The sequence below is a fragment of the Mirounga angustirostris genome, unplaced genomic scaffold, assembly GCF_029215605.1.
Source record: "Mirounga angustirostris isolate CCGP_5_RB_7025 unplaced genomic scaffold, mMirAng1.0.hap1 SCAF_9, whole genome shotgun sequence".
NCBI classification, from domain to species: domain Eukaryota; kingdom Metazoa; phylum Chordata; class Mammalia; order Carnivora; family Phocidae; genus Mirounga; species Mirounga angustirostris.
In genome coordinates this window covers 138,412,277-138,434,681 of record NW_026991717.1, presented here as the reverse complement: position 1 = coordinate 138,434,681, position 22,405 = coordinate 138,412,277, and the positions used below count along the sequence as shown (strand labels likewise).

The 22,405-nt window shown below is 49.0% G+C and overlaps 1 non-coding gene across 1 annotated transcript; it reads right to left on the bottom strand.

Annotated features, from left to right (window-relative positions):
- Positions 1-1,982: 1,982 nt before the first annotated feature.
- LOC123862558 (U6 spliceosomal RNA) lies at positions 1,983-2,089 on the bottom strand. Its single transcript, XR_006795262.1, has one exon. It is a non-coding gene; the product is annotated as a U6 spliceosomal RNA (small nuclear RNA).
- Between the last annotated feature and the right edge of the window lie 20,316 nt (positions 2,090-22,405).

Below are 22,405 nucleotides of genomic sequence, written 5' to 3'. Positions count from 1 at the left end.
TAGAATTAACAAATATTAATGTTTTGCTAAACTGGCTTTGGCTTTTTGGTTTGTTTTGGAAACACAATCTTTTTTTTAATTATTTTTAAAATTATTTTTATTTTTTTATTAAAGATTTTTATTTAATTTATTAATTTATTAATTTATTTGACAGAGAGAGATAGCGAGAGCAGGAACACAAGCAGAGAGAGTGCGAGAGAGAGAAGCAGGCTTCCCGCCAAGCAGGGAGCCCGATGCGGGGCTCGATCCCAGGACCCTGGGATCATGACCTGAGCCGAAGGCAGACGCTTAACGACTGAGCCACCCAGGCGCCCCCTGGAAACAAAATCTTTGACAGTTATATTGACTCTCCATTGTACCCTTCTCCAAATCTATTTTTCTCACTTCCTGCCTGAGGCAACACTCTCTGGAATTGGATGCATCCTTTCTTTCCTTTACTACACATGAGTGTATCCGTAAATGGTAGATGGTGTTGTTCTGTTTTAAACCTGTATATACATGGCATCACACTGTATCATTCTGCAATGTGGATATTCTAATAGATAAATTTAATGCATTTACTTTTATTGTGATTCCTCATGGACTTATTTTTTTTTGTTTTTTACATATATACATTTTCTTGATTATTCTCTTTTGTCCTTTCATTTGCAAAGGTGGCAAATTATGGTCTTCAAATCAAACCTGGCCTGTCACCTGTTTTGTAAATAAAACTTTATTGGAACATAGTTATGCTCATTGACTTACAGATGGTCCATGGCTGCAGAGTTATGCTCATTGACTTACAGATGGTCCATGGCTGCAGAGTCGAATTGTTTTGACAGGAACCGTACAAAGTTGAAAATATTTACTATCTGGCCCTTTATAGAAAAAGTGTCTAGCCCTGTCTGTAGGGTTGATCTTATTTTTTGTAACTACAGGTTTCGAAGAAATACATTCTACATTTATATTTTTAGCAGTTGTCCTCAAATTTTAAGGTGAATATTTAGCAAAATCTGCAGGTCTCTGTATCGTCTGCCTTAACTACTCAGTGACCTTAGAAAATGCTTTAAATTCTGAACTCTTCCCTTTTTTAAAGAATATTAGTGTTGTTTAATATTTTAGTTCTACCCTATTTTTACTCTTCCTTTAGTCATTCTCACTTCCTTTCAGTTGATATTTATTTGGATTTCCAACTATTTACCAATTTGTAGACTCACACTGCTTTGTGCACTCCCCTCCTTCTTTCTGACTTCGCTTTCTCGTTGTAGCACTTTTCTTAGTTAAGAGTCTGTGGGTGATGTGTTTGTCCTTTTCCGTGTGTATCTGAATATGTCCTTTACAGCTCTCACTTGAGTGGTGGGCTTATCATTTTCTGTAAGTCTTTATAAGATTGTTTCATTGTCTTCTGGACTTGAAAAGGAATGGGAAGAGGTCTGCTATCATTCAACTATCATTCAGTCCTTCCTTTCTTTTCTCTCTAGTCATTTTTAAGCTTTCCTCCTTTGTCTTTGATGTTTGATAGGTCCACTACACTTTATTTCTATTGTTTTGAGTCAATATGAGGACTCATGTTTTTTTAATTCTGCAAAATTCTCAGCTGTCAGCTCTCTAAACATTGTCTCTTTCCCACATTCTTTTTTTTTTTTTTAAGATTTTATTTTATTTATTTTTGGAGAGAGAGAGAGTGCAAGCAGAGGGAGGAACAGAGGAGATGGGAGAGGGAGGGGAAAGAATCTCAAGCAAACTCTTCACCCAGCGTAGAGCCCAATGTGGGGCTTGATCTCAAGACCCCGAGACCATGACCTGAGCCGAAACCAAGAGTTGGGATGCTTAACTGACTGAGCCACCCAGGAGCCCCTCCCACATTCTTTATTGTTTTCCTTTCCACCACTTATATTAGACACTGTAGGTAAAACTGTATGAAATTGCTGATAGTCAACCATTTTAGACCTACAAAGAGAGTTCAACTTACTATATTGGAGCTACTCTTTTTTTCTTTTTTTAAAAATATGAAACACTTCATGAATTTGCATCTCATCCTTGTGTAGGGGCCATGTTAATCTTCTCTGTATCATTCTAATTTTAGTCTATGTGCTGCCAGAGTGAGCACAGGAGCTCCCTTTCTGTTAGGCAGATCTTAAATTACTCTTTCATATTATCCACTTATTTATTTTTTCTGCATTCTGTGTGATTTCCAAATGTCTGTTTTAGAGTTCAGTATTTTTGCTTCAGTGTATCTATTCTTCTACTTAACCTATTTATCTTTTCTACCTTAATGAGTGTATTTTTCATTTTTAGAATCTCCATTTAGTTCTTTTCAGATGTGCCTTTGCTTTGACATTCAATCTTGTTTTTGTATGTATTTTTTCCTATTTCTCTTTGAAGATTTTACATGTGTTTAAAGTTTCTTTTTTTAAATTTTATTTTATTATGTTATGTTAGTCACCATACATTACATCATTAGTTTTTGACGTAGTGTTCCATGATTCCTTGTTTGTGTATAACACTCAGTGCTCCATTCAATACGTGCCCTCCTTAATACCCATCACCGGGCTAACTCATCCCCCCACCCCCCTCCCCTCTAAAACCCTCAGTTCTTTTATTTTTTCTTTTATTTCTAGTTCTTAAGGTGAATTTCTCTCATTTGCTATGTCTTTTGATTGTTACTAGACCTCAGGGTGGTTTTTTTGTTCCTGTGGATTGTAATTTTTTGTTGTGAGCTCATCTTGAAGGGGCGAGGCTTTCATAGGAGTCTTGTTCTCTTGAGTTTTGGAGGGATCCCTTCTGAGTAGATTCACATGGGGAGCTACTCAGGATCCTGTGAGTTTTATCGGTTCTGGACAAATTTTTATAACATTTCAGCTTGGAGTTTCATGGGCATGTCATGCTTCATGGCTCCTGGCTTTATGAAGGGACTCAGAGGCATACTCTCCTCACTTAAGCCTGAAGTCTTGTTCTTCCCCTAGACTTTAGCTCCTATAACCACTTCCAATATCTTGTGAGATTTTTGTCTTCAGCTTTTATCAACTACTCTGGTTTGGGTTTTATTTTCATTTTGAGCTCCTGGAGATTTTCCTTTCTGTACTTTTGAAATTAATTTTGTACTTAAATAATTTATTGTTACACTGTATCCAACATTTTTATTTGTTTGGACTGGGGGTAGGTGGGGTGGATAGTCTTCCAGTGTCTGCTCAGTCTACCATACTGACTGGACATCTGAGGCTCATGAGTTGCTATTATTATGGATATTTTTATTATCATGAAAGAAATGTCTAAGTCTCCATAGATAAGGTATGAGGTGCCCAATTTCCATTCCTAAAGGAGGAATTTTAAAAATACCTTGCATGTATTGAACTTATTTTCAGTCTCTGCCTTCCCAACTCCTTCACAGAAATGGTGTGTATCAATCAAAGTCACCCATGTGATCTTCATCTGGCCAAATCCAATAGGCTGTTCTCTGTCCTCTTCTTGCTCACTTGGCTCAGCTGGCTTTCCCTTCTTTACCAAATTCTTTCTCTGCTATGTTTCCAGGACATTGCACTCTCCTGGTTTCTTCCCATCTCACTGGCCACACTTCCCACACTCCTTTATCCAGCTTGTAAAGGTTAAACTTCTTTTCTCCAGATTCCATCTAATTTCATCGACAAGTTGTATTCCCAGATTAATATGCTTCTCTCCATCTCCATTGTGGCCATGGTAGTTCATTATCTTTGGCTAGACTGAGAAAGTGTCTTGGCTGGTCTTCTTCTTTTCCTGAATATCTTACTGTGATTCTGTCCCCATCTAGCAGAGTCAGGATGGAAATTAATCCTGTAATTTCACTGCTTAAAACCTACAGATGGCTTCCCATTGAACTTAGAATAAAGCCCAAAACAACCTCTTGTTGTGACCTTCAAGGCATCCCCTGATCTGGCTGTTGTGTTCCCTTGTAGCCTCTCCTCCTCTACTCCTTGCTAGCTCACATGTTCTAGCCTGGACATCTCATTCTGCCCCAGGGCCTTTGCACATGCTGATCCTTTCATCTGAAATACTTTGCCCCAGCCATCTTTCCATGGATGTCTCTTTCATACCGCTCAGCTTCAGTTCAAGTGCCAACTCCTCAGAGAGGCCCTCACTGGTTACCCTTGCTGAAGTAGCCCAGCCCCTCCCCCCATCACTCTCTACTGCAGTACCCTCAGCTCTTTAAGCCTTCATTATCAAATATGATCTCATTTATGTCTTTACTCATTTATGGTCTCACACCAACAAGAATGTGAGCTATATTAGGGCAGCATCTGGGTCTGCCTTGTTCACTGTTGATTTTCCAATATTAAAAATAATGCTTGGCACTTAGTAGGTACTCAACAATTATTTTTTGAAGGCATGGGTGAATCTACTTTGTACTTTACATACATCATCTCTTTCAAGTTTTTCAACAACCCTAAGGTAGAACTTACTGTGTCCATTATAGAGATGAGGAGAGAGGATCCTCTGAGATTCCTAAGATTCACAGAGTCCTAATGCTAGGAAGAAACTGAGCTAGGCATTAAGTTTTCCTGGCTGGATCCAAAGTCCATGCTCATTCTCTTGTATCAAATTGCCTCTTGTGGGCAGATTTGGGATTTGGGTGCAGAGGTCAAAACACAAACAGTTGTTGAGTCAGGATGTCCCTTTTGTTTGAGAACAAAACCTTTTATTTAAGCCAATGAAGAACATCCAAGTCTCCAAAGTCCCAGCACCGGATGGCATGCTTCCTTGGAAATGCCCACACAATGGTCGGCATTATGCAGAGGCATTTTTTTAATCAACTCTGTTTTGGAGTCTTTTGAACCATAAAAAGACCAGTGTGAAACCACAAAACTTCTATGTTTCTTGCACTCTTAAAACTAAAGAAGAAAAAAAAGGGGGGAGGCGGGATTATTTGAACCATATTTTGCAAACGCTAGCTTCTCTCCCAGTCTGAGGCGGCTAGTGCCAAGTTGCAACTTGCCGTACGTTTTTATGGGTCGAGTTGTTAACTTTTGCGAGCAGCTGCCCACAGTGGAATTATTGATAGGGCCTAGGTCTCTGGGCAAAAGTAGGCATTGCTGCAATGCCCACCAAATGCAGAGCTCTCCACCTTGGCTCCAGATATTTAAAAGTTCCTTTGGCCACACATGTTTACTGGCATTGCAAAGAATTCCTTTTTTCTTCGATTCATTGAAGACTTGGAAGTTCTGGGAGTTGGCATTAGCAGTGTTTGGGCCACAAGGTAGGCCCAGCCAAGAAGAACATGCGTCTTGAGGCTTGTGTTACCCAGAAAGAGTGTGGAGTCAGGCAAAGGGCTGTCCACTTTGATGGACTAGAATTTGAATCCTGGCTTCCCTGATAGACACTCACTCTGAGTGACAATGGACCAGTGACTTGATCTGGCCCATTCCCAGTTTCCTCATCTGTAAAATGGGGCTCCTTGCCTTGTAGGCTGAGCGTCAGGATTCAATGAGACATTGCATGGGAGTGAACATAGCCTGATGGTTAAAAGCATGGACTCTGGAGTCCGTGAGACCCCTGTTTGAACCCAACTTCAGCTCCTACCAGCTGCCTGATCTTAGATCAGCCTAGACTAAATGTCTCTTAGACTCAGTTTCCCCATCTCCCTGGGTTATGCAGAGGTCTAAGTAAGAGAATGAATGTGAAGCTCTTGGCACAGAGCCTGGCTCATCATTCTGGATAAATGCATCCCATTTTTGTCTTCTTCCTAATAACCAGTTCCTAGGATAGTGGATCATACTGAGAATGTCCGAAATGAGAATCATCGATATTATAAATGTGTTCTTAGGCTCTTTGGCTAACTTAAAAAGTATTTTAAGTTGGTAATCATGATGAGGTTTTGTGTGTGTGTTTCACTTAAATTCAGAAAAATTGGGAAAAAGAAGAAAATCTTTTGTTCAGTGGAGAACATGTTTCAAAGAAAAAGTCATCAGCCAAGAATATTCAGAACCTTTTGTTATGTTTCGAAGAGATGGTTATTTAGTAGGCTCTGAGGCACTTAAACTCTGTCCAGAAATTCCTTTGGTAAATAATAATAATAGAAAATATCCTTTGGAAATAATAGAGGGGATTTAGCAAATGCTTTTCTTTCACGGATCTCAAAGGCTCTCGCGTAATTTTAGGGCTTTAGCGATTTTCTTAAAAGGGTTCGACTTTCTTTCCTTTATCAGCCAGAGGTATGTTTACAGGAACTGTAGAACTTCAGAGCTGGAACAGGTCCTAAGGGTGAATTTGTCCAGCCTGTCTGCTATACCAACAGGAGAAACTGAGGCGCAGAGAGGTGATCAGTTGGCAGGATTGGAGCGTAGGACTCCCTGTAACCTGCTCAGTGCTCCAGCTCAGCGCTCTTTTTACTGCAGGCTTCCTGATGCCTTTGGCTTCCACATTCTCAAAAAGGCATCTGAAGGCCGACGCTATATTGACATTTGGTACGTGTTTGCTCGTCTCACCTTTGGGCTTTTGCCTGAGCGTGCTTGACCGGGAGGGGCAGGTGAGCAGCGAGGGCATGGGCTTCCCCCTGGGGCTCCTGCACTGGAGTGCGAGCGCCCGGGCAGGCAGGGAACCATCCCTGGCTTTGGAGTCAGGTTGGCTGTGACCTTGGGTGATTCACCTAAGTGCTCTGGACCTCTTTGCCTTGCCTTTAAGAAGCAATAGTTCATAGTTACTTGGGTGGGTTTTTGGGTTACGAGTTAAGAGCCTGTGTGCCCTGTTCATCCACCCCCAGAGGGCGGACTGTCATTATCCGCTCACGGGTCAGATTTATCTCCCCAGTTCAAGATCCATCATTTACATTGTTTTTTTGGACTCATTTCCTCGTGGAGTTTTCATTCTGTCGTTGAACAGACATTCTAAGCCCGGCGACATGCTAGGTTTTGGTCACGCATCATGCATTGCCTGGTAGTCAACATGAAACATGGATCCTGTCATTAGGGACCATTCTCAGAAAAACGAGAGCGGCGAATCCGTAGCAGCACCACGGAGCTGTGTGTCTGTGAGGGTGAAGCAAGTACGCTGCGGTCACAGACACCCCCACACGCTGCGGCTTAAAAACAACGAAGCTGGACTTGGGCTCTTGCTACGTGTCTAACGCCGGTCAGCGGGAGGGCTCCGAAGTGCAGGCTGATGCAGAATCACCTCCACACGGGCCCTCATGATCACTGAAGCAGCGCAAGGGGGAGACTGGGGAGTCACCCCGAGACTCTTAGAGCTTCCACCAGAAATGGCACACGTTGTTTCTACTCCTGGTTCGTTGGCCAAAGCCAGGCATATGGCCACACCTAACTTCAAAGGAGGTGAGGAGCCGCATTCTGGGAAGAGAACCGACATAGCTGTGTGCCTCGGTTTGCCCATCTGTTCAAGCAGGAGGCAGGACCGGCGGGCACCATGCATCCCGAGGCAGCGCACGGTCCTGTCTCCTGTGTAACAGGAGCAGGATCGCTCATGTTCACCTTCAGGGAGTTGGCGGGGAAGTGGGTGTAGCCAGTGCTTAGAACTAATTTAGATTTCTGATTTCCAGAGAGATGCCTTTATTTTGGGCCTCCTTTCCCTTCTGCTCTTAAATTCTGGCAGAAGTATTTTCAAGGTTATGCTTATTACATCAATTATTTTTCTAATTTCTTTTTTGAGTGAAATCCATTTTTGCAGAGCGAAGAAGGAGTGGCGTGAAAGGGGCTTAATAAGGGGAGGGAAGCCATAATTTTGGCAGGAGAATCGTGACACTTTCAAAGTGAGTAATTATGGATGGGGTGAGCTTGAAACCAATGTTCACAGCAAATTCTCCTCCTGTTTCCAGTTGGTTTTGTTGGTTAGCTTTAAATCTTGCCCTGGCTTTTTCCACTGCTGCTGGAAATCCTCGGCCCACGGCCGTTGGCCCCTCTGGCGGCGGCCGCATTTCCAGTGCTGGTGAACGCATGGGAGTCGTCTTGAAATACAAACTTGGAGATTGGTTTCTGTGCAAATCTCAGGCCACTATCTGCGGGGGTGCCAAGGACCTCCTTGAAGGTCTTATGACCGAGCTTAATTCCAAATGACAGAAATGTATCTTAGTTTAGGGGGGCCCCTCGCTCTGGGGTCGAGTCCACCTTCTAAGGGGAGCATGTGTGGGCCACCTGTGATCATTGCCTGTCCATCTCTCTACTCTATGTGGTCCCTTGCATGTCCCTTGCCTTTTCATGGTGGTCTTCTAGCTGCTTGCAGACCGGCAGGGAGGCCTGGGAGCATCTTCCTAGGCCCCCGAGAGCTCTCTGTGGCCACATCCCTACTTCTGGGCACACTGCTGGTGGGGGCGATGACGTGGGCTTGCCATATCCCGTGCTCTCTTGGAAGCAAGGCAGAGCTCCACTCTGTCCTCAGACTGGCCGAACTCCACCTCCACGTCTCCCCCCGGACTCGGCTCTCTTTTCCATAAAAAATGCCAGCACCCAACTCTCTGACTTCATGTTTGGTTCGAGCAGTTTTCTCCTGGGATTGATTAACCTTCATTCTCCGATGATGAGGACCTCGGGCACAGGGGAAGGCCAAGCAGCCCCAGTCTGGGTTAGCATGACCCCTCAGGCTTGGGCGCTGGAGCTGGGGACCCTTGGGTGACCGTCCTCCCACACGGCAGAGGCCTGGCTCTGACGGGGCCTCCTTCCTCAGCCTAGGGACCACAGGCTGCCTCCATCAGATGCTCCTGATCTTCAAGGCTGAGCTCGGAGGACACTCCTCTCTGGAGCTTCCCCTGGCATCTCTGCCCCACGATGCTTCGGTGTTCCCATATCGGAGCTTCTCGTCATGTTTCAGTCTGGTTGTTGAGCCAGTGCAGGGCCATCTTCTTCTACCATCAGGGTTGGGTCAGAGGAGCAGGACCACCAGCAAGTGCATCGTCTGCTGCAGGCACTTGGCTTCACACCGCTGTGGGAGCTGTGCAAGCAGTCCCTGGGCATCTGTTGGCTTAACTTCTGACGCTGGAGCTCCCAGTCTGCAAAGCAAAGGGTTGGGAAGGGCAGCAGGGTATGAGGTGGGAGGTGGGGACGTCAGGAGTCAAGTGGAGTCATAGTGCTGCCGTGTTTGGGGACGGACGTTGCTGCCCCCAGCGCTGATCATGTCCTCCAGGCTGTCCTGCCTGAAGGAGCTGGAGCCCTGCACCGAGAAGTGAAAGGCACGGCGGCCCAGGGCTGGAGAGCCGAAGGAGTGTGCGGGTGATGACGGGGCAGTTGCAGCCTCGCCTCATGCTGAGGCAAGCCAGCAGATGGGCATTGGGTGTGAGCTACAGAAGTGCTCGCCCAGGGTGCTGAGCTTGAAGTACAAGAGTGGTTGCCACTTCACCCCACCGTCCAAGCATCCTTTGAGGGTGTGTGTGGGGCCCCTCCAAACTGGAGGGCTGTGGGGAGTGAAATCTGGGAGGCATAGCCCCGCCTAGCCAATCCTGTGCGTCACAAAGTCACCCCACTGGTCTGGTAAACTTGAACACCCAGAAGGAGGGATTGTGTCTAGTTCAGCAAATTTCATTCACTGGGCAAGTTTTTTTTTGTTAGGCATCTACTATGTGCCAGGACCAGTGCCGGGGACTGGCAACACAGAGATGGTTGGAACCCAGTCTCTGCCCTAAGCACCTGCATGGTGAGAGGGACAGGCTCAGGACCAGGCAGAGGTTATCGTGGAGATTATATGGGGCTGTGGGCTCACAGAGGGGCACTGAACCAGCCTGCAGAGTGGTGGGAGAGCCGCAGAGGCTTCCTGGAGGAGGGGCTGCCTGAAGGATGGAGGGGTCAGCCAGGCAGAGGAGGAGGGGTGTTCCAGAGATAACATATGCAAAGGTCCTGAGGAAGCGCACACAATGCTGAAGCATGAGCCACACAATCCTGCCAGAGCGTGGAGGGGTGAAGCTCTGGACGAGTGAGATGGGGGCAGGGAAGGCCAGGATGGGCCGACGTTGGCAGGATCTTAGGTTTTCCGCTAAGGAACTGGGCTGAAGAGATACGGGGTGCCACGAGGGCTTTAGGAGATGTTCTGACTTGGATAGGAGGGGAGAGACTGTAGGCAGGCCGGCCAGTTCTGGGTCCTGGTGAGCGATGACAGAGAGCTTGAAGGACACAGGGAGGTGTAACAGGACCTAATCGTGTCACCTCCTTCACAGTGTGGGCGGAAGTGAAAACACACACGGGTGACCAACACCCCAGTCTTGGCGTAAGAAGGTCAGTTAGACAAAAGAGCAGACTTTATTTTTCACACTCTGAGCTCCCAGGCCAGGGGGCCTCCTGACACTGAGTTGGTTGGGGCTGGAGCAAGAGGTGCGGGTTTGGGGGGGTCCCCAGACACCCTGCGGGCGCCCCTCCGCATGCCTCCGGTAAGGAGGACGGAGCTCGGGGAAGGCTGTCGAGGCCTCGCGGGGGAGCAGAATTCCACAGGCCACGTTGGCTGTGTCCCCTGCCCCCGACCGCACGTGGCCACATTCCACAGGCATGGGTCCTGTTTTGGGAGTTCCAGCCACGGGTGTGGGGGGCGGCAGAAGCGAAAGCCCGCCAACGCCGGCCTGTCACATAATGTGTTGCAGCCGTAATAGAATTCTCCTTAGATTTCAAACAGAAATGTTCATCTGCAGTGTTTTGGAAAGGGTATTATTACGGAGCTTCTAATTCCCGCTGCCGCTAAGTACGCATTAATAACCAGGGGAAGTGTGGAGAAGGTGCTCCAGCCAACGGTGCTTGACATTTAGTGGATGAATTAAAGTTTACAGAGAAACGGGTCTTTAACTAGTAATATTAGTGGGCTTTGTTCTTGGCTTTTCTTTCCCAGTGCCTTCATTTTGGCCACGTTTCTCTTTCTCTCTCCCTCCCTTTCCTCCCTTTTGGCGGCTGAGCTGATGCGTGATGTCTCCTTGTCCCTGTCCCCGTCCCCCTGGCCCTGGCCCTGTCCCCCTGGTCCTGGCCCTGTCCCTGTCCCCCTGGCCCTGTCCTGCACCAGCCCAGCTCGCGCTTGTCTTGCTGGCAGCCAAGGGACCGGGGAGGAGCTCTGGGATCAGCTCCGGGGATCCAGGTAGGACCTGGAGGTGAGTGACAGGCAGCACAGAGCCCCCGCTGTCCGGCCTTCAGCCCTGCTCCTCCGTGGACTGGCTGCCCTCCTCACCTCCTGAGTGCACACAGCCCCCTCTCCGAGGAGCCTGCCCTGTTACCTGTCTGGCAGAATCAGGAACTAATTATGGAAATAGAGTCTGTTATACAAAAAGCAACTTCCACAGGCTGGGGCACTCAGCAGGGGGTCTGTAAATGCAGGGTCTTTCCTGTTGTCTGTCCTCTCCTGGGTCTGGGCTTGGGAGCTGGCCCAGAGGTCCAGCCCTGGACAGGGCCCATGGGATGTGCATCTGGGCTCCACCCTGTAACTCACATACTACCCGTCTGTAAAATGAGCTGGGTTTGGGACACATTCTGCAAGTCCTCTCCAGGTCTCCATTGGAGGGTCCTGTCCGGGCAGCGACGGAGGGACGGACGATGGGGGAGAGGAGAGACAGAAGCCATCAGAGCAAAACAGGCATTCCGGGTGCCAAGGGCATTGTTTTGTATCCACCCCTCTCCTGGCCTTTGCCCAGCGCCCTCCCGTTCCACCTCTCCTTTTAAGGGTGGCTGTGGGGCTCATGGTGCCAGGCCCGCAGTGTCAATCATACCGGGCCTTCAGGGAGGGCAAAGCCTTTCGGGATCATCACACTGGAACCGTAGATGAGCTGAGGAGGGTGGAAGGTGGTGGGGAGGTGGGCAAACACTGTGAATCCGGCTGTGAGGAACAGCTTCAAACGGGGGCAGGGTGTGGGTAGAGGGACCAGGGAGGGCAGGGTAGACAGCCATGGGTGCTGTGTGCGGCCTCTTTTCTCTGGGCCAGGCTCTCACTCGTGGAGGACGAGCAGGGGCAACTGTTCCCTCTGGACTGGGCTGCTAAGAGCAGCTGTGTCCTCTCTTGATGCTCTGGCCCCTCATTCACTGGGGGCAGACATGTACCCCAGTGGATGCTCTGAGGCCCAAAGTGGTGGTCCACTTGTTGGAAGGAACCTGGGTCCCCAGAAAGCTGCCTGGAGCCAGGCCAGCCCCCCAGTCACCTCCCTTCTTCTGTGGTGAACCAGGACGTGAGTCAGAAATAAACCTTGGTTGTGTTAAACCACTTAGGTTTTCAGGTGGTGTGTTATGGCAGCTAGCAGCACGGGGAGAGGGAAAAGAGTGGGTGGAAGCTGGCAGGGATTAAATCTGAGGGTCTGTTTCTGTATCCAGTTGAATTTTCTTTTGGGACAGAAACCCTATTCAAAATGGCTTAAGAAGAAAATAGAATTTATTAAAGGGTTGGGGATAAAGAAGCATCAGGTATGGCTAGATCTAGGTGCTCAGACATGGTGGCAAGCTCTCTTTCTCTTCCCTGTTTTTCTTTATGTTGACTTCATGTTCTCTAAGGTGGCAAAGATGATCAGTAGCAGCTCCGAACTTAGCAGCTCCTTTATCTTTGGGGAAAGAGATGGTATTTACCTCAACCATTTTAGAGTAAGGCCTGAAGTCCACTCTGATTGGTCCATTTGGGTCACATATATATCCTGTGGTTGGTGGTAGGGGTTCCAGTGTTCTGACTGGCCAGGCTGGGTCACGTGTCCATCCTTGGAGTTGGGGGTGGGCCGGTCTTGGGCGAAGCCCGTAACTGGGAGCTGGATAAGGAGAAGGGCAGGTGGTCAGAGGAAGACACATGTATATCCCTGGCAATGTCTGTGCACTCCCAGGGTGGTCTGCCTCTGGGGTGATGGAAGGAAGCTGGTCAGGAGGGTCATGACCCATGGCCTGGCCGTGTTTGGGGCAGGGAAGGATAGAATGGCACTGGAAAAAGGCACTTGCATCCTTCCCAGCTGCCTCACTGAAGGGCCGTCTCCTGGAGGGGAGTGTGCATCCTGCTTTACCCAGAATGTTTTTTTTGTCCCGCAGAGAGAGTGCTGTGTGGTTCAGGGCCAGATTCCTGCCCTCAATCTCGTTTCTGCACGGTGTGTGTCCCTGGGCCATTCACTTCCCTCCCTCTCCCTGAGGTCTGAGTTTGACCCTGGCTGGCATGGCGTCTGCACATGCAAGATGCTCTGCCCTGTAGAGACGCTGATTTCTGCAGCATCAGAGTGACTTGTCATCCTATCAGCCTAAGGCCACCAATCTGGGGAGGCTGGAGAGCTGTTATTTTTTTTTTTTTTTAAGATTTTATTTATTTATTTGACTGAGAGAAAGAGAGAGAGAGCACAAGAGGGTGGAATAGCAGACAGAGGGAGAGGGAGAAGAAGACTCCCCGCGGAGCAGGGAGCCCAATGTGGGGCTCGATCCCAGGACCCTGGGGTCATGACCCGAGCCGAAGGCAGACGCTTAACTGACTGAGCCACCCGGACGCCCCTGTTGTTTTCTTTATAACCAATTTTTTTTTTATTGTGGTAAAATACACATGACATAAAAATGATCGTCTTCACCATTTTCAAGTGTACAGCTGAGTGGTACCAAGTACGTTCACACTGTCGTACAACCTTCACCTCCGTCCATCCCCCGAATACTTTTCATCCTGCAAAACTGAACTCTGTCCCATTAAACACTAACTCTCCATTCCCCCTCCCCCAGCTCCTGGCATCCCCCATTCCTCTGTCTCTATGATTTTGACCTTGCACTGAGTGGAATCACTCAGTATTTGCCCTTCTGTGACTGGCTTATGTCACCCAGCACAGTGACATGAGGTCCAGCCACGTTGGGGCTGGTGTCAGATTCTCTTTCCCTTTTAAGGCTGAATAATATTCCATTGTCTGGATGGACCACGTGTGGCTTATCCATTCATCCTCAGGGAGACACTAGGGCTGCTTCCACACTTTGGCTATTGGGAATAATGCTGTGATGAATCTGTATACAAATATCTATTCAAGACCCTGCTCTCAGTTCTTCTGACGGTATACCCAGAGGTGGACTTGCTAGACCTCATGATAGTTCCATTTTTAATTTTTTAAGGAACCACCATATCGTGGGAACCACTTCTAAAAGCCCCTGGTCTCAGTAGCAAGGGTTTATAAATCAGAGGGGGGACAAAACAGATAAGGGAAAAGAAGAAAAAGCCCTACCTTTGGGGGCTGAAATGGCACCCTGGCGGGAGAAAGAATTCGTTTTGACTAGCAGACGAAGCAAGCATAATCTAGGTGCTGGGCAGCAGGTGGAGGGGGACGGCCAGGAAGAACTCCGAGCCTCGAGCCCAGATGCCCAGCTGGCTAGCAACACGGGCAGCGGCTTTAGGTTGATGGCAAATTGTCACTTCGGCAGAATTCGGGAGCACTACTTATATCATTAGGAGGCAATCTATAATTAACTCACTCAAGGATGTGTGAAGGGTAGGATCCTTCCAGGGACAGCTAGAGTGATCCCACCTGCACCTTCCCGGGAGGAGGTAGGGACCTCACTCCAGCCAGTGCTGATACATAATTAGTGTCATTGTATTGTTCAAGGCAGGGAGCCTCTGGACTCCCAGCTGGGGGTGAGGCTGCCTGAGACGTGGAGACCCGCCTGTGCGCACAGACCCAGAGGGGCCCGATGCAGAAGCGCGCGGGGGGCGAGAGGAGTCTGGCCTGCTCTGCAGACTCACTTGTATTCCTGGCCATGGGGGCCTTGAATGCCAGGGTCAGGGCCCAAAACGAGTGGCCCAAACTCCTTGAGGGGTTAAGCAACTTTTAAAATGTCGACGGGGAAGGGAAAACACTGTGGCACTTTCTGACCACGGGGCTGCCTGCAGCCCGGTTTCCCAAGCCATGGGCGGGATTGGCGTCTGCATGTCCCCTCTGGAATGTCTGGGCTGCAGCCGGGGCTTGCTCTAAATGAGAAACAGGCTGGCAGGCCACGGCCAGCTCCTCGTGCGGTCTGGGCAGGGCTGCTTGGCATGGGCCACCACGGAGGACACACTGGCTGTTCCTGGCGGCCCTCCCACCAGCATGGGAGGCTTGGGGGGCCGGCCAGCCGGTTCAGGCCAGCGCCTGCAAGGAGGGAGGGCACCGCCCTGGAGGCAGATGGAGCCGGTTCTGCTCCTGGCCCAGCCCCCATCTCGTTCTGCAACCTTGGGAGCAACAACGTGGTTCTCAGAGCCTCGGTTGAATATGGGAGCATTGACACCTCCCAGGAGGGCAGTGACTGTGCCTTATGGCATAGACTTGGGGGAACATGGGTGATGCTTTTAATGCCTGGAAAGATCTAAAAGGCTAGCCCAATGTTCTGATTTTACAGCTGTAGGGAAGGGGTTCAGAGAAGTTCGGGAACATACTCAGGATCACACAGCAAGGTATGGGCAAATAAAGTCTTCTATGAACAAAGGATTCTGCAGATCAGCACTTCTCTGGGGGAGTCCAGCCCATAAGACCATTTTCCAGCTCCTTCCCAGCCTTGCCTCTTTCCCTTTCACTAACCCCCACTCTCTCCCCCCACCCCCAGCCAGGCAGCCAGGCGTTGGTCACCGTAATCTCCCCATTTGCTCCAAGTGTGCTTTCATGCACTTTTTCTGATCCTACGGGGTGGACGGTCAGTCATGTCCCTGGGGACTTGCAGATCAGAGTTATCCCTGAAACTTGAGGGGGCACCAAGTGAGCCCCAGTCCTCCCCCGAATGCTTGTCCACTTTCCCAAGTGGGGAGAAGCCTGGCAATGGGGACTCTGCCTGCCGAAGGCCACTGCACTTTTATGAAAGACCCAGGATGCCACAGTAAGCCTTCCAGGTTGTGTCTCGTTCCACCCAGAATAAGAGCCTGAGGCCTTCAGTGACCCAGCAAAGGTCACCCTGGGAAGGAGGGAGGAGCTGGGCCTCAAACCAGGGCCACCAGGAACTGCAGGCCATGCTGCTTCTGCGCCATCTGGGGTACAAACGGGCAGAGAAGACGGGCAAGGCCTCACCATCTGACCCTTTTCCTGTGGGAGAAAGGGTGTGGGCTTCGGGTCTGGGCACATCCCAGTGTGCGACCTTGGGCAAGCAACGTAGTCTCTCCAAACCTTGGTTTCTCCACCTGAAGTTGGGGCTGATGAGGCAGGAGCGTGAATGAAGGAGAGGAGGTGCGGGGCGCACCATGGGGAGACCCTGAGGTTCTGGTGTCTGGATGGGGTTCGTGGCCACGGGCAGGCCGGGTCTGCAGCAAGGATCACCCCGCGACCAGACTCCAAAGGACCTTGAACATCAAGAAAAAGGTCTGATTTTATCCCCTTCACTGCAGGAGACTGAGGGTTAAGTGGGAGGTGACCTGTCTCTTGGTGCCTTGGGAAGGCCACCCTGCTTGCCAAATTGGAAGAGGGTGGCCCGGAGGGACCAAGGCAGGAGCAGGAGTAACAACGGGGGGCAAGGGGCTAAGGAATGGAGGAGGCTCAGGCAAAAACGAATCCTCGGTTCCCCTCAGTTCTCTTTCCTTATGCGGTCGGCAATATCTATTTCCTGTCCCTGCTGGAAGTTTTGGTTTTAGTTAATGGAGCTGGAGCTTTTTTGTGATTAAGGTAAAGGAGGCATCCTCAAGGTTAGTGCGAGGGCAGAGCAGGTCCCCCTTCCTTCCCTGCCGCCCCTGCACTTGATGCCCACTTCCTGTTTCGTGTTCCCTGGGAAGCCCTGAGCCCCAACCCCTGAGAAGGGTCCACTAAACCCTGCGTCAACAGATGCCCTATCAGAGGCCCTCAAGACTGGCCATCACTGAGGACAATGGAGGTGCCCCGTCACTGCTGCTCAAGGCACCCAGCACCCCAACTCGCATGGTTCACCTGCACCCCGAGCCCCACATGGGCTCTAGCTGCTGGCTGGACCCCATCCCTTCACAGTCCTGTGCAGACCCAACCCCAGTGACACACAGTGTCATACAATCCCCCCGCAAAGATGAAGGGCCACCGGGGGTGGCTGAGGCAGAGGCACATCAAGCCACTGCGGGGAGAAATCACAGACCCAGGAGGACAGGCTGGGATTCAAATGCTCCATAGTAATGCTACTCCAGGGATGAGCTCTCGTCTAAGTTATAAAACTATCCCAAAGCTCTCTTTTAAGTGACTATTTTTTTTAAGATCTTATTTATTTATTTGACAGAGAGAGAGAGAGAGAGAGAGCACAAGCAGGGGGAATGGCAGAGCGAGAGGGAGAAGCAGGCCTCCCGCTGAGCAGGGAGCCCGATGTGGGGATTATGACCGAGCGGAAGGCAGACACTTAACCGACTGAGCCACCCAGGTGCCACCTAAGTGACTATTTTTAATAACAACTTGGGACATCTCAAGAGCTATCTCCATGGTGCATCTGTGCTTGGTAGTGCTGTGGATGAGAACCGTTAGTTACATGTGTGGGTGACATCTCTGAGCCGGGGGGAAGGAGAGGCTCAGATCAGAGTTGTCCCTGCAACTTGGGGTGGCCCAGAAGGAACTCCATTGCATACCATTGTCCCACCTTCCCAAGTGGTGAGACTGGGACAAAATAGAGTTGGAGAGACAGCGAATGGCCCCTTTGTCATGGTGCTCAGAGGTGGTTTACAGACCTATTGCTTGTATATGCCCCTCATGCTTTTGCTTTATTTCAGTGCTGGGTTTGCAGGGGTCTCCATAGGTGTACTTGAGATGATGTGTGCAAGCGTGCGTGCACTCGTGCATGTGCGTAGGTAGGGGTGAAGGGCACCTCTTTATTTCCCAAATGCCTTGAAAGTCACACTTGGAGAACTGGTTCAGCCAGGCTCCGGGCCCAGGAGGGAGCATCAGCCTGTGTCGGCAAGCCAATGGCTCTTGCTGGGAGCGGGATACCAGAAAGGGTTAAGGGGCTTGACGAGCTGCTGCCCTAGGGGTTAGTGCCCCTCGGTGCCCAGGGACAGATCGATAGGCCTTTAAAGTGATTTATAAAAATGGATGGGGAAGCAACGTCCTTTTCTCAACTCCGGTGAGTCAAATCAGCATCCTCTCCTCAGTATTGATCGTCCTGCTCTGTCTAAATACACATTAGCAGGGGCAGACCATAAAAACGAATCCTCCTCTTTCATCAAATGGAAGGTCATCTTCCCAGCTTCCCCAAGGGGAGTGATGTCATGAAACGTCTTGTTCGGAGGGAGAGATTTTTATTAGATCTGATGAGGCTGTTTGCACAAAAGCTAATTAGGGTGGCCGACGGGAGAGCGGAGCTCGGGTGAGTGTGTTAGGAGGGTTCTGGTCTACCAGACACGCTGGCGAAGATTCTCTGGGTTATGCAACTCAACGTGGAAAGCCTTCATTCAGAAGTTTTACCTACAGCTGACCTAACTGACTGATATTCTGAGTTTTTTTTTTTTAAATGCATGTTTTTTTTTTTTTTTAAGATTTTATTTATTTTTTTGACAGAGACACAGAGAGAGAGGGAACACAAGCAGGGGGAGTGGGAGAGGGAGAAGCAGGCTCTCCGCTGAGCGGGGAGCCCGATGCGTGGCTCGATCCCAGGACCCTGGGATCATGACCTGAGCCGAAGGCAGACGCTTAACGACTGAGCAACCCAGGCGCCCTGATATTCTGAGTTTTTAAGGAGCATGGAGCTAGTGCCATACAGATGCTGGCAAAAACTTGGCAAAAATAATACCTTCTGCTCCTGTCTGCTCCCTGCTAGCACTCCTTGTAGCCCAGGTGGGCCCCAGCTGGCGGGGTGGGGCTGGTGTGAGCATTACATGATATAATGCAAGGTTCCTCAACAGCGTGAGGAGATTACAACTTTGGCCCCACGTATGCACTTCCTTTACTACTACTTATTTACTATCTTCGTGTAAATCAGTTCATTTTTTTCTACATAAACTTGTTTAAAATGGAGACATTAGACTACCATTATAAATGGGAAATTAGGATCATGTACTAGAAATAGAAGGCAGTAATCAAAACAAATATACACCTGCATATGACACGATGGTCTATGTGGAAAATCGCAAGGAATCTACAAAAAAATGCTCCTAGAACTAATAAGTGAGCTCAGCAAAGTCGTAGGATACAAGATAAACATACAAAAAAACGATTTTATCTCTACATACCAGCAATGAGCACATGGAAATCGAAATAAAAAAAAACAGTACTGTTTATAAACACTCAAACAATACTTGGGTATAAATCTAAGCAAACTCTTAACAGAGCTCAGATGCTGAAAACTACAAAATACTGATGGAAGAAATCAAAGAAAGTCACGCGAATGGAGAGACATGCTGTGTTCATGCTGGGAGAGTCAGTATGATAGAGAATCTCTCCAAGTTGACAAAGGGGTTTAATAGAAGGCCTATCAAAACATGATTTTGTAGATAGCGGCAGACTTACTCTAAAATTTATATGGAAAGGAACTAGAATAGTTAAAATAACTTTGAAAAAGAAGAGTAAACTGGGAGAAGTCATTTTACCTGACTTCAAGACTTACTCTATAGCTACAGTAATGTTAGCTACAAAAGAAATGTAGATCCATAAGGTTGATGAGGAGTGAGCACAAACTACTTGCAAGCTTATGGCACATGATTGTCTTGTCTGGGACTTGGATGTGCACTACACAGAAGGGTGGGCACTCTCCCTGCCCTCAAGGGGCTCCAGTCTAGTGGGGAGATGAGCTTGATGCAGAAAATTTGTGTGAATGTGTGTGTGTGTGTGTGTGTGACAGGTAGGAGAAAGGGCAGAGCATCACATAGGGTCCTGTACTGTGTTGGAAGCCCCAGATGTCTTCCTCCTTCTTTTCCCTCTTTCTTTCCTCCTTGTCTTTCTTTTCTTCTTGCTTTTGATCAGCTATCTTTGGGAATGCTGCATTGAGGAGGAAGTGCTGCGGGGTGCAAAAGCTTTCATAATTTTCTGATTTTCAGCAGTGGACCCCTTTTAAGAATGCAGCTTGACATGGCACGTGCAGCGGACTGCATGTTTGTGTCCCCCAGATCCATATGGTGAAGCTCTAATCCCGAATCCTAGGAAGTAGGGTCTTTGGGAGGTGAATGGGATTAGTGTCCTTATAAAAGAGACCCCAGCGTGCTTCCTCGTGCTTTCTGCCAGGTGAGGACAGAGCGAGAAGGTGCTGCCTATGAACCAGGAAGCAGGTTCTCACCGGACACTGAGTCTGCAGGCACCTTGACCTTGGACTTCCAGAACCGTAAGAAATAAATGTTTGTGTTTTGTGAGAGCAGCCCGAATGGCCTCTACAGCGCCCCGGTATCTACACTAGAAGTAAGTGCAGGTGCTCGGATGGAATCCTACCCACCTCCACACGAATGGCAGGTCAGCGTCTCAGGAAGCAGATAGGAATGCGACGGGCAGGGCGTTAATTAGGGATTCACTCCTGTGGGAGGTCAGGGGAGGCAGCAGGGCTGTGTGGAGGAGGGAGTCCAGCTGGGATGCGGGCTGACAGCCCCTCTGTCTACCCCACGGTGAGCATTGATGGTCCGTGTTGGTGAAATGGCCCGGTCTTCAGACTCCTGTTAGTCTCTGGCTGGGGGTTGCTCTGGGAAGCACATGCTATTGGGTGAAGGGGGTGACTGGCTCGGGGCTGTTGGCTGGGGCAACAAATCCTTTGTTTAAGGGGATCTGGGTGAGAGATGGCAGGACCTTGAGGAAGGAGAGAGGTGGGTGGGCTTGTAAGACCTGTTTTAGAGGTGGCGTGGGCAGGACTTGGGGATGGGAAGGAGGTGTGGTGTGAGGAAGAGGCAGGGACCGGGAAAGACTCCTGGGTTCCTGCTGTGAGGATCTACCATGGAGGATGGTGCCATTTTTTGAGGCTGGTTCCAAATAATCAGCCTGAAAGATGATGTTGGGGATATAAGGTCTGCAACCTAGTTGGTGGCTGATTGGTCATTCTTTCTGCTGTCTGTCTGGTTATTCGATTAAAATGTACCAGTGTTTCTCTGTATGAGGCGCTGATTGGGGTTCCAGCTACACAAAAATATGAGTTTCTGTCTTTAAGAAACTGGCATGCTGGTGAGGGAGGCGGTGGCTTGTTAAAGCACACAATCGAAGTCCGTTCAGGGAGCTCTGGGGAGTGGGGGGCAGGGGTGGGAGAGGCAAACTCCATGGAGGGTCGACCGTGGGCGGCCCTGGGCTGAAGACCCCCAAATGAGTAGGTGCTTCTAAGCAGGGACGGGGCAGGGAAGGGCGTCATAGGCAGAGGGAGCAGCATGTGCCAAGCCCTGACCCCTGCAACAGCGTGACCTGAGCGGTGTAGCTGGGCATGCAGCACCAGTGGGTAGGAAGGAGGACCTGAAGAGGCGTGAAGGCCAGGCTTGCTGTCTTCTGCTTGCTGTTAAAGAGTCTCTTGAAGCAAGGAGAGTAAACATGCCTCCCTCATGAGTTGGTAAATCAGAAAGTGCTTCCAGAATTGCTCAGGTGAGGTGGACGCTAACCCGTTCCAGGACGGTGTGGCCAACGACCAGGTCAGAAGCACTGCCCTTGCCCAGCATGGGACATTCCTCCACAGAGGCTCCCTGCATCTTCACACATCACTCTACGGGGAGAGGCCGATGTGAACATGTTAATCCAGCCCCGTCTGCTTCTTTCCCACCAAAGCTTCAATATGCATCTGATCTCAGGATATTGGATTTTTCTTTGAGGAAAGAAATAAATGACTTATCTGGGGAATAAGCCCAGAGTTCCCTCCATGCATCACACATTCTCTATATTGGGCTAAAATAAGGTTTGCTGATTCTCATGTAAATCTCTAAAGCCTGCGTGTCATAATATGAGTATTTTATGTGCCAGGTGAGTAGGTTGCCTCCCCAGGGGGAAAAAAAAAAAAAAAGAAAGAAAAAAGGCAAGGAAGAAAGATTAGTGATTGTATCCAAAGAGAAGAAGAACAGATTCAAATACTTTAAGTGCCTATAGCTTCTTGATGCAGTGGACAAGAAATACGATTCCCCCTGAAAAGCAGTCATTTTGGTTTATCCTGGAATTGATCTTGAAGTCTGGCAGACATGTTCTTTTTGTAGTTCTGGCTGTGCATTTATTTTCTACGTCCTCTAAGCCTGACAAGGTGATGCTTCATCAAATCCTAGCGGTTTTTGCTTCTTTCCTGTGTGGCTTGTGTAGGACTGATGGGAGAACGAGGTTCCCTGCCTGCTGCAAGTATTCATCGTGCCACTGATCCGTTCTCACCAAATGGGTACTTCGGAGAACCTTGTTCATGTCTTGATCGGTTTGAGGAGTGAAAACTAAGGACAGCCCATGAGGTTCTTGTCAGCATGACTTTGCCAGGCTGGTAGGAGGGAAAAGAGGTGTCTTTTCTGATATGAAAACCACGGGAGCGTTTCAGGGCTTGGCAAACACAAAGCAAGAATCGGGGTGAGTTAGAGGGGTGATTTTTGCCTATGTCAAATACACAAAATCTAAGGTGGTGTATGTGTCCCCCAACTTTATCCTGAACACAGAAGTTTGGAGTTGGAAAGTCTTTTGACATATTTAATTAATTCCTGTTTTCTATTGATGAGAAATGGAGCCCAGAGCAGATGA